The sequence below is a fragment of the Pongo abelii genome, chromosome 21 (assembly GCF_028885655.2).
Source record: "Pongo abelii isolate AG06213 chromosome 21, NHGRI_mPonAbe1-v2.0_pri, whole genome shotgun sequence".
NCBI lineage: Eukaryota > Metazoa > Chordata > Mammalia > Primates > Hominidae > Pongo > Pongo abelii.
In genome coordinates, this window is record NC_072006.2 from 42,912,838 (window position 1) to 42,920,482 (window position 7,645).

The following is a 7,645-nucleotide window of genomic DNA, read 5'->3' on the forward strand; positions in this document are numbered from 1 at the left end:
TGCGGTGGCGTGATCATAGCTCACTATAGCCTCAACCTCTTGGGCTCAAGCGATCCTCCCACCTCAGCTTCCTGTGTAGCTGGGACCATAGGCATGCATGCACCACCATGCCCAGTTAATTTTTTGATTTTTTTTTTTTTTTTGAGACAAGCTGTTGCCCAGGCTGGAGGGCAGTGGGGAGATCACAGCTCACTACAGTCTTGACATCCCAGGCTCAAGTGACCCTCCCAACTCAGCCTCTTGAGTAGGTGGGACCACAGGCACACACCACTATGCTTAGATGATTTTTTATTTTTTCCATAGATGAGGTCTCGCTATGCTGCCCAGCCTAGTCTCAAGCTCCTGGGCTCAAGCAATCCTCCTGCCTTGGCCTCCCAAAGTGCTGGGATTACAGGCGTGAACCACTGCACCTGGCCAACTGTTTTGATTTCTTGTAGAGACAGGGTCTTGCCATGTTGCCCTGGCTGGCGTCAAACTCCTGGGCTCAAGTGATCCTTGGCCTCCAGGCGTGAGCCACTGCTCCCAGCCTCAAATACTTTTTAATAACTGAACCCCAAACTCTCCTCCAATTGTCTAAACACCCTTCAATTGTTTCATTCACACAAAACATGGTATCAGTTTCCCTTTCCTGAAGAAGTCTCTCCCAAAGCAGACCCACTCCAACCTGGCCAGCACCCCATGTGCCTGTAGCACAGCTGTCCTCCTGGGATCCGGCTTTTCAGTCACCTCAGGGTTCTCTTACTTCACTTGTATGTTGCAGCTCCTGTCTCCTGTCTCACGTGATTCCTCTTTCTTGGTTTACTCCCTTGTTTTGAAGCAGATTCCACAATAGCTTCTGGAATATAAGGGAAGTTATGGAAGGTACATTTTTGAGGCCTTGAATATCTTTAAATGTCTTTATTCTACCCCAGTTCTTGATTGAGGGTTTGGCTGAATTCTAGTTTGGAAACCATTTTTCTTTAGACTTGAAAGCACTTTCCATTTGTTTTCTAGTTTTCGATGTTGCCAAGGAGAAGTTTGAAATTGATCTTTGTTCTTTTGTATGCAAACATTTTCTTTCTCTTTGGAAACTACTGGATGTTCTCTGTTTCCAGGGAACTGAAATTTCATGATGTGTGTTCATGTAGATCTGTGTTTCCTTTCACTGTGGCTCCTTCCCAATACAGCAACTCAAGTGCTTCAATTCTAGGAAGTCGCCTTGAATTGGGATGGCCCTCTGTATGTTTTCTGTTCTGTCTTTTGGAACTTCTATTATTTGTAGATCAGAACTGCTCCTCTAAATTTCTTATTTTTCTTTCCTCTCTTTCCCTCTTTCTCTACACACACATACTTTATTGGAGATTTTCTCAACTTTATCTTTCATCTATTAAGTTTTTCATTTCTGCTATCTTGTCCCTCATCCCAACCCCCCGAAACCTTTCTTTGGTTCTCTTAACCTCCCTGTTCTATAGCAAACTTTTCTTGTTTCGTGGATACAATATCTTCTCCTATCTCTTTGAAGATATTGTAGTAATAATGAGTATTTTAAGGTTTCTATTTTTCACATAGTCTCTATTGCCTCCTGGTTTTCTTCCCTTTTTGTATGCTTTAATCCCTGGCTTTCATGTTAGAAGCATTCCTCATTTTAAAGACTGGGGTAGCACAGGCTGATTGGGCTAGTAGAGGCTGATTGGAGGTGCAGAGTCCATGGGAGAGTCCTACTGACTGTGAGTTTCATCGTAAAATGATCTGGATGGGCTGTTTGAAGGGAGAACATCCAAGACCAATTCACTTAGAGTTTTCCTCTTGGGTTGGATAAGAATCTCAGGGAAGATTCTTCCATTCTTTTGCTGAAGGATAAAAGCTTGGGTACATAGTATCAGGAACGAAGTGGGAGAAGAGACTGGGATCTTAGCATTCATTATGTATATTGACTTAATCATTTTGTTCTCAGTTGATATCTTGTTTAGAGACTATTTGTTTTACTCTTTGCAAAGAGTCAAACCTCCAGTCTTTTGGGGGAATTCTGGAGGCAGTTAGAAAGAAGAGCACCTGTAGACTAGGCAGGCTCCTTTGTAAAACAGTTTTAACAAGTTTTCCTTATTTTGGTCATTCCACTTTAACTCTCTCTTCCAGAAGAACCTTGTGCCACTAATTCCTGAGACTTTTGAACATTGTACAGTGTGAAACAGATTAGTGTTCAGCTTTTCCCAGAGCAGCTGGGAAATCAGGTTTTCTGGGTTTGCTAAACTAGATACCACTTGCAAGTATACTTTCCAGTTCTTGAAATCTCTCTCTCCGATTCTCCTGTTCTTGTAGGGTTTTGCCTTTTTAAATATCCCCTTATTGAGGTGTGAACTGTCAGTCCCCTGCCCCCAGCTCCTTCTACTTATCCTGAGGGCTTAGAGGAGGACATAGCACTAACTTACCTAACAGATTCTCACCAACCAAGGCTCTCATCACCTGTGATAAAGGGAACCGGTCGCATGGTAAGCACCTTATGGGACACTCTGCTCTATTCCCCAGGGAAGGAAGACCACAGTGATATCTGACCTGGCCCTTAATGAAGATTCTAGAGGCAAATGATGTAGGGCAGAGCATCTCAGTCTGCATCAACAATACATACATGCAAAGGTACAGGCTACTAAAAGGCCACAGCCTGCCCGATGTCTGATGATGCCAACCAGTAGGTTAGTAGGATCTGGGATGAAGTTGGAGACCCTGTGCTAAATCACCTGCCCCCAGTCCTAGTCTGCCACCCGTCTCCTCAGTTACATGGATACCCTTTCTCTTTCCCAGGCAGTTGGCCCAACAAGCCCTAAACCAAGCTCAGCACAAGGCCTTGGTCAGCCATTATGAATTAAGGTTCAACAACCTAATTTGATACCTGTTCTCATCACATCCTCCCCACCAAGCTGCAGGCAGAATGCATGGCACATGGTTTCCTTGGAAGAGTTTTCTGATGGTTTTACAGTCTGGGTCCTGTCATGAAGGATCTCTAAGGAACAAGACTATATACATCATATGATCACCTGTGTGTGTGTGTGTTACTTAGGACAGGAGCCAACATGGCCATAACTTCAGCCAAATAGAAGGTGTATTTAACGTGGGTTCTGATTCACTACACCTGTGAATGTGCCCTCATTTAGAAATATAGTTGTTGCAGATACACAGTACAGATGTAATCAGTGAAGATCATACTGAAGTAGGGTGGGGCCCTAATCCAATATGACTGCTGCTCTTAGAAGAAGAGGAAAAGTAGGCTGGGCGAGGTGGCTCACACCTGTAATCCCAAAACTGTGGGAGGTCAAGGCAGGCAGATCACGAGGTCAGGAGTTCGAGACCCGCCTGGCCAATATGGTGAAACCCCGTCTCTCTAAAAATGCAGAAAATTAGCTGGGCGTGGTGGTGCGTGCTTGTAATCCCAGCTACTTGGGAGGCAGAGGTTACAGTGAGCCAAGATGGCGCCACTGCATTTCAGCCTGGGCAACAGAGCAAGACTCCATCTCAAAAAAAAAAAAAAAAAAAAAAAGAAGAGGAAAAGAGACAGATACACCCAAGGGGAGCACCACATGATGACGGCATCAGAGACTGGAGAGGCCAAGCAATGCTGAGGATTGCAGGTGTGTTCATCACTGAGGATTGCAGGTGTGTTCGTCAGGATTCCCCAGAGAAAGAGAACTAATATTATATATGTATACACACTTACACACATTACATGGAATTGGGTTACTCAGTTACAGAGGTAAGCAAGTTCTAAGATCTGCAGGTTGAGTTGGAAAGCTGGAGGCCCGGGAGAGCCAATGGTTTAGTTCTAGTCTGAGTCTGTATTAGTCCGTTCTCGCACTGCTATAAAGAACTTCCTGAGACTGGCTAACTTACAAAGAAAAGAGATTTATTGGCTCATGGTTCTGAGGGTTATACAAGCTTCACTTCTGGGGAGGCCTCAGAAAACTTACAATCATGGTGGAAGGCAAAGGGGAAGCAAGTACCATCCTCACATGGTGGAGCAGGAGAGCAAGCGAAGGGGGAAACAACCAGATCATGTGAGAACTCTACCACGAGACCAGCCAGGGCCATGGTGCTAAACCATTAGAAACCACCCCATGATCCAATCACCTCCCACCAGTCCCCACCTCCAACACTGGGAATTATAATTCAACATGAGATCTCGGTGGGGACACAGAGCCAAACCATATCAGAGTCCAAGTCTGAAGGCCTGAGAACTGGCCTTCGTAGTGTAGCTCCAGTCTGAAGGTCAGCAGTCTTGAGACCAAGGAAGAGTCTATGTTTCAGTTCAAGTCTAAAGGCAGGAAAGGCTGGGCGGCGGCTCATGCCTGTAATTCCAGCACTTTGGGAGGCCAAAGTGGGTGGATCACCTGAGGTCGGGAGTTCAAGACTAGTCTGACCAACATGGAGAAACCCTGTCTCTACTAAAAATACAAAATTATCAGGGCATGGTGGCACATGCCTATAACCCCAGCTACTCGGGAGGCTGAGGCAGGAGAATTGCTTGAACCCGGGAGGTAGAGGTTTCGGTGAGCTGAGATCGTGTCATTGCACTTCAGCCTGGGCAACAAGAGTGAAGCTTTGTCTCAAAAAAAAAAAAGGAAAAAAGCTGATGTCCCAGTCTAAAGCCATTCAGGCAGGGAGAGTCAGCCTCTTTGTTCCATTGAACTGATTGGATGAGGCCCACGCACATTAGGAAGGGAAATCTGCTTTACTCAGTCTACTGATTGAAATGTTCATCTCATCTTAAAGCACTCCATAGAAAACACCCAGAAAAATGTTTGACCAAATATCTGGGCAGCCAGAAAGGCTGACATAAAACCAACCATCATAGCTGACAGCACCAGGAAGCTAAGAGAAAGCCATGGAACAAATACTACCCTGGAGCCTTCAAGAAGAGCATGGCCATGCCGACACCTTAATTTTTAGCCTTCTGCCTCCAGAAGTGTAAGAAAATAAATTTCTCTTGTTTCAATTCATCCTAGTTTGTGGTACCATGTTACAGCAGCTAGGAAAATAATACAGTAGGCTTCTAAAGCGTTTTTTTTTTTTTGAGACAGAGTCTTGCTCTGTTGCCCAGGCTGGAGTGCAGTGGCACAATCTCAGCTCACTGCAACCTCCACCTTCCAGGTTCAAGTGATTCTTGTGCCTCAGCCTCCTGAGTAGCTGGGACTAAAGGTGTGCACCACCACGCTCAGCTAATTTTTTGCATTTTTAGTAAAGACAGGCTTTCGCCATGTTGGCCAGGCTGGTCTGGAACTCCTGATCTCAAGTGATATGCCCCTCGGCCTCCTAAAGTGCTGGGATTACAGGTGTGAACTGCTGCACCCAGCCTAATGTATTTTTTTCTAGTCATTTCCATGGGTAAATCATTACAGCCCTAGATTTTGTCTAGTGCTACAGTGTGCAATAGAGTAGCCACTAGCTACATGACTATTTAAATTTAAACTAAAATTAAGGCTGGGTGCAATGGCTCACACCTGCAATCCCAGCATTTTAGGAGGCCGAGGTGGGCAGATCACTTGAGGTCAGGAATTCACAACCAGCCTGGCCAACATGGTGCAACCCTGTCTCTAATGAAAATACAAAAATTACCGGGGTGTGGTGGTGCATGCCTGTAATCCCAGCTACTTGGGAGGCTGAGGCAGAAGAATCGCTTGAACCTGGGAGGCGGAGGTTACAGTGAGCCGAGATTGTGCCACGTCACTCCAGCCTGGGTGACAAGAGCAAAACAACATCAGAAAAAAAAAAAAAAAGAAAGAAAAATTAAAATTAAGAACATTTAAAAAATTCAGTTCTTCAGTTACACTACTCACATTTCAAGTGCTCAACGGCCACATGTGGTTACTGGCCACTGTGTTAGACACAACAGATACTAGATCATCTCCATCAATTTGCACATTTCCAATGTACAAAGTTCTGTTGGACAGCATTGGTCTAGTGTACTAGTCGGTTTTCTCCTGAAATAATACTGCATAGCAACTCCAGAATTTCAGTGGTTTATAAGAACAAACATTTTTCTTGTTCAGAGGTCCATGGGGCAGCTCAACTTTAGGTTGCAGGTTGGCTGGACTTGGCTTCACACTGCATTTTAGGTTCAGATCTGCTCCATGTATCTTTTATCCTCTTTGGACTCAGGTATGTTCCTCTTATGACTAAAAGCAGGAGTGCAAGAAGGCAGTCTAAACCAATCATATTCAGTTAACAGTCCATTGGCTAAAGCAAGTCACATGACCAAGCCTAATATCAGTGTCTGCAAGGAGAGGCTCTACAAAGTTACAAGGCAAATGGTATGGATGTATCATCCTACTATAAAGGAGTGAAGAAAAAAAAAAAAGTAAAGGAGTGAAGAACTGGGAATAATAATCCAATCTACCTCATGTGCCAAACCCTTATAAAGACCAGCCTGGGCAACATGGCAAAACTCTGACTCTGTGTGGTGGTGTGCACTTGTAGTCCCAACTACTAGTGAGATTGAGGCTGGTCTTGAACTTCTGGGCTCAAGCAGTCCTCCCATATCAGCCTCCCAAAGCGCTGGGATTACAGGCATGAGCCACCACACTGGCCATTCCCGTTGGAGTTGCCTCTCATATATATATAAAATAATAATATATATAATATATATATTTACCTTGGTGCTTTTCTTTTTTTCTTTTTTGTGAGACAAAGTTTCCCTCTTGTTGCTCAGGCTGGAGTGCACTGGCGCGATCTCGGCTCACTGCAACCTCCGCCTTCAGGGTTCAAGCAATTCTCCTGCCTCAGCCTCCCGAGTAGCTGGGATTACAGACACCTGCCACCACGCCCAGCTAATTTTTGTATTTTTACTAGAGACGGGGTTTCACCTTGTTGGTCAGGCGGGTCTCGAACTCCCGACCTCAGGCGATCCACCAGCCTTGGCCTCCCAAAGTGCTGGGATTACAGGTGTGAGTCACTGCGCCCAGCCGGTGCTTTTTCATATTAATACACATAGACACAATTCTTAAACTAACATTCACTAACTTACATTTACTGTTTCTGTGTTCTGCTGGTCCCCCTCTTAATTAACTTAACGATGCTTACTTCAGATATCTGAACAATGGACGTGTGTTGAAAGACAACACAACCTGATTTTTGCCACTGGGCTGGCTCCCAATCTGGTTTAGATGTGTTAACAGGCTGGGCCCGTTGTCTCAAGCCTGTAATCCCAGCACTTTGGAAGGCCGAGGCAGGCGGATCACTTGAGCCAAGGAGTTCGAGACCAGCCTGGCCAACGTGGCGAAATCCCGTCTGTATTAAAAATAAAAAAATTAGCTGGGTGTTGTGGAGCATGCCTGTAATTCCAGCTACTCGGGAGGCTGAGGCAGGTGAATTGCTTGAACCGGGGATGTGGAGGTTGCAGTGAGCCAAGATCACACCACTGCACTCCAGCTTGGGTGACAGAGCCAGACTCCGTCTTAAAAAAAACAACAATAACAACAACAACAACAATAACAACAAACACTGTTAATAGAGGTTCTTGAGATAAGTTAGGAATTTCATTTCTCACTTACAATATATGTTGTAACTAATTTGATTTTATCTCTCAAACTGAAGTGTTATAGACTGGTAGAGTAGATTCAAGGCAGCTGCTCTTTTTCTTCTTTCAAAATGGTTATAGCCAGCATGGGCAACATGGTGA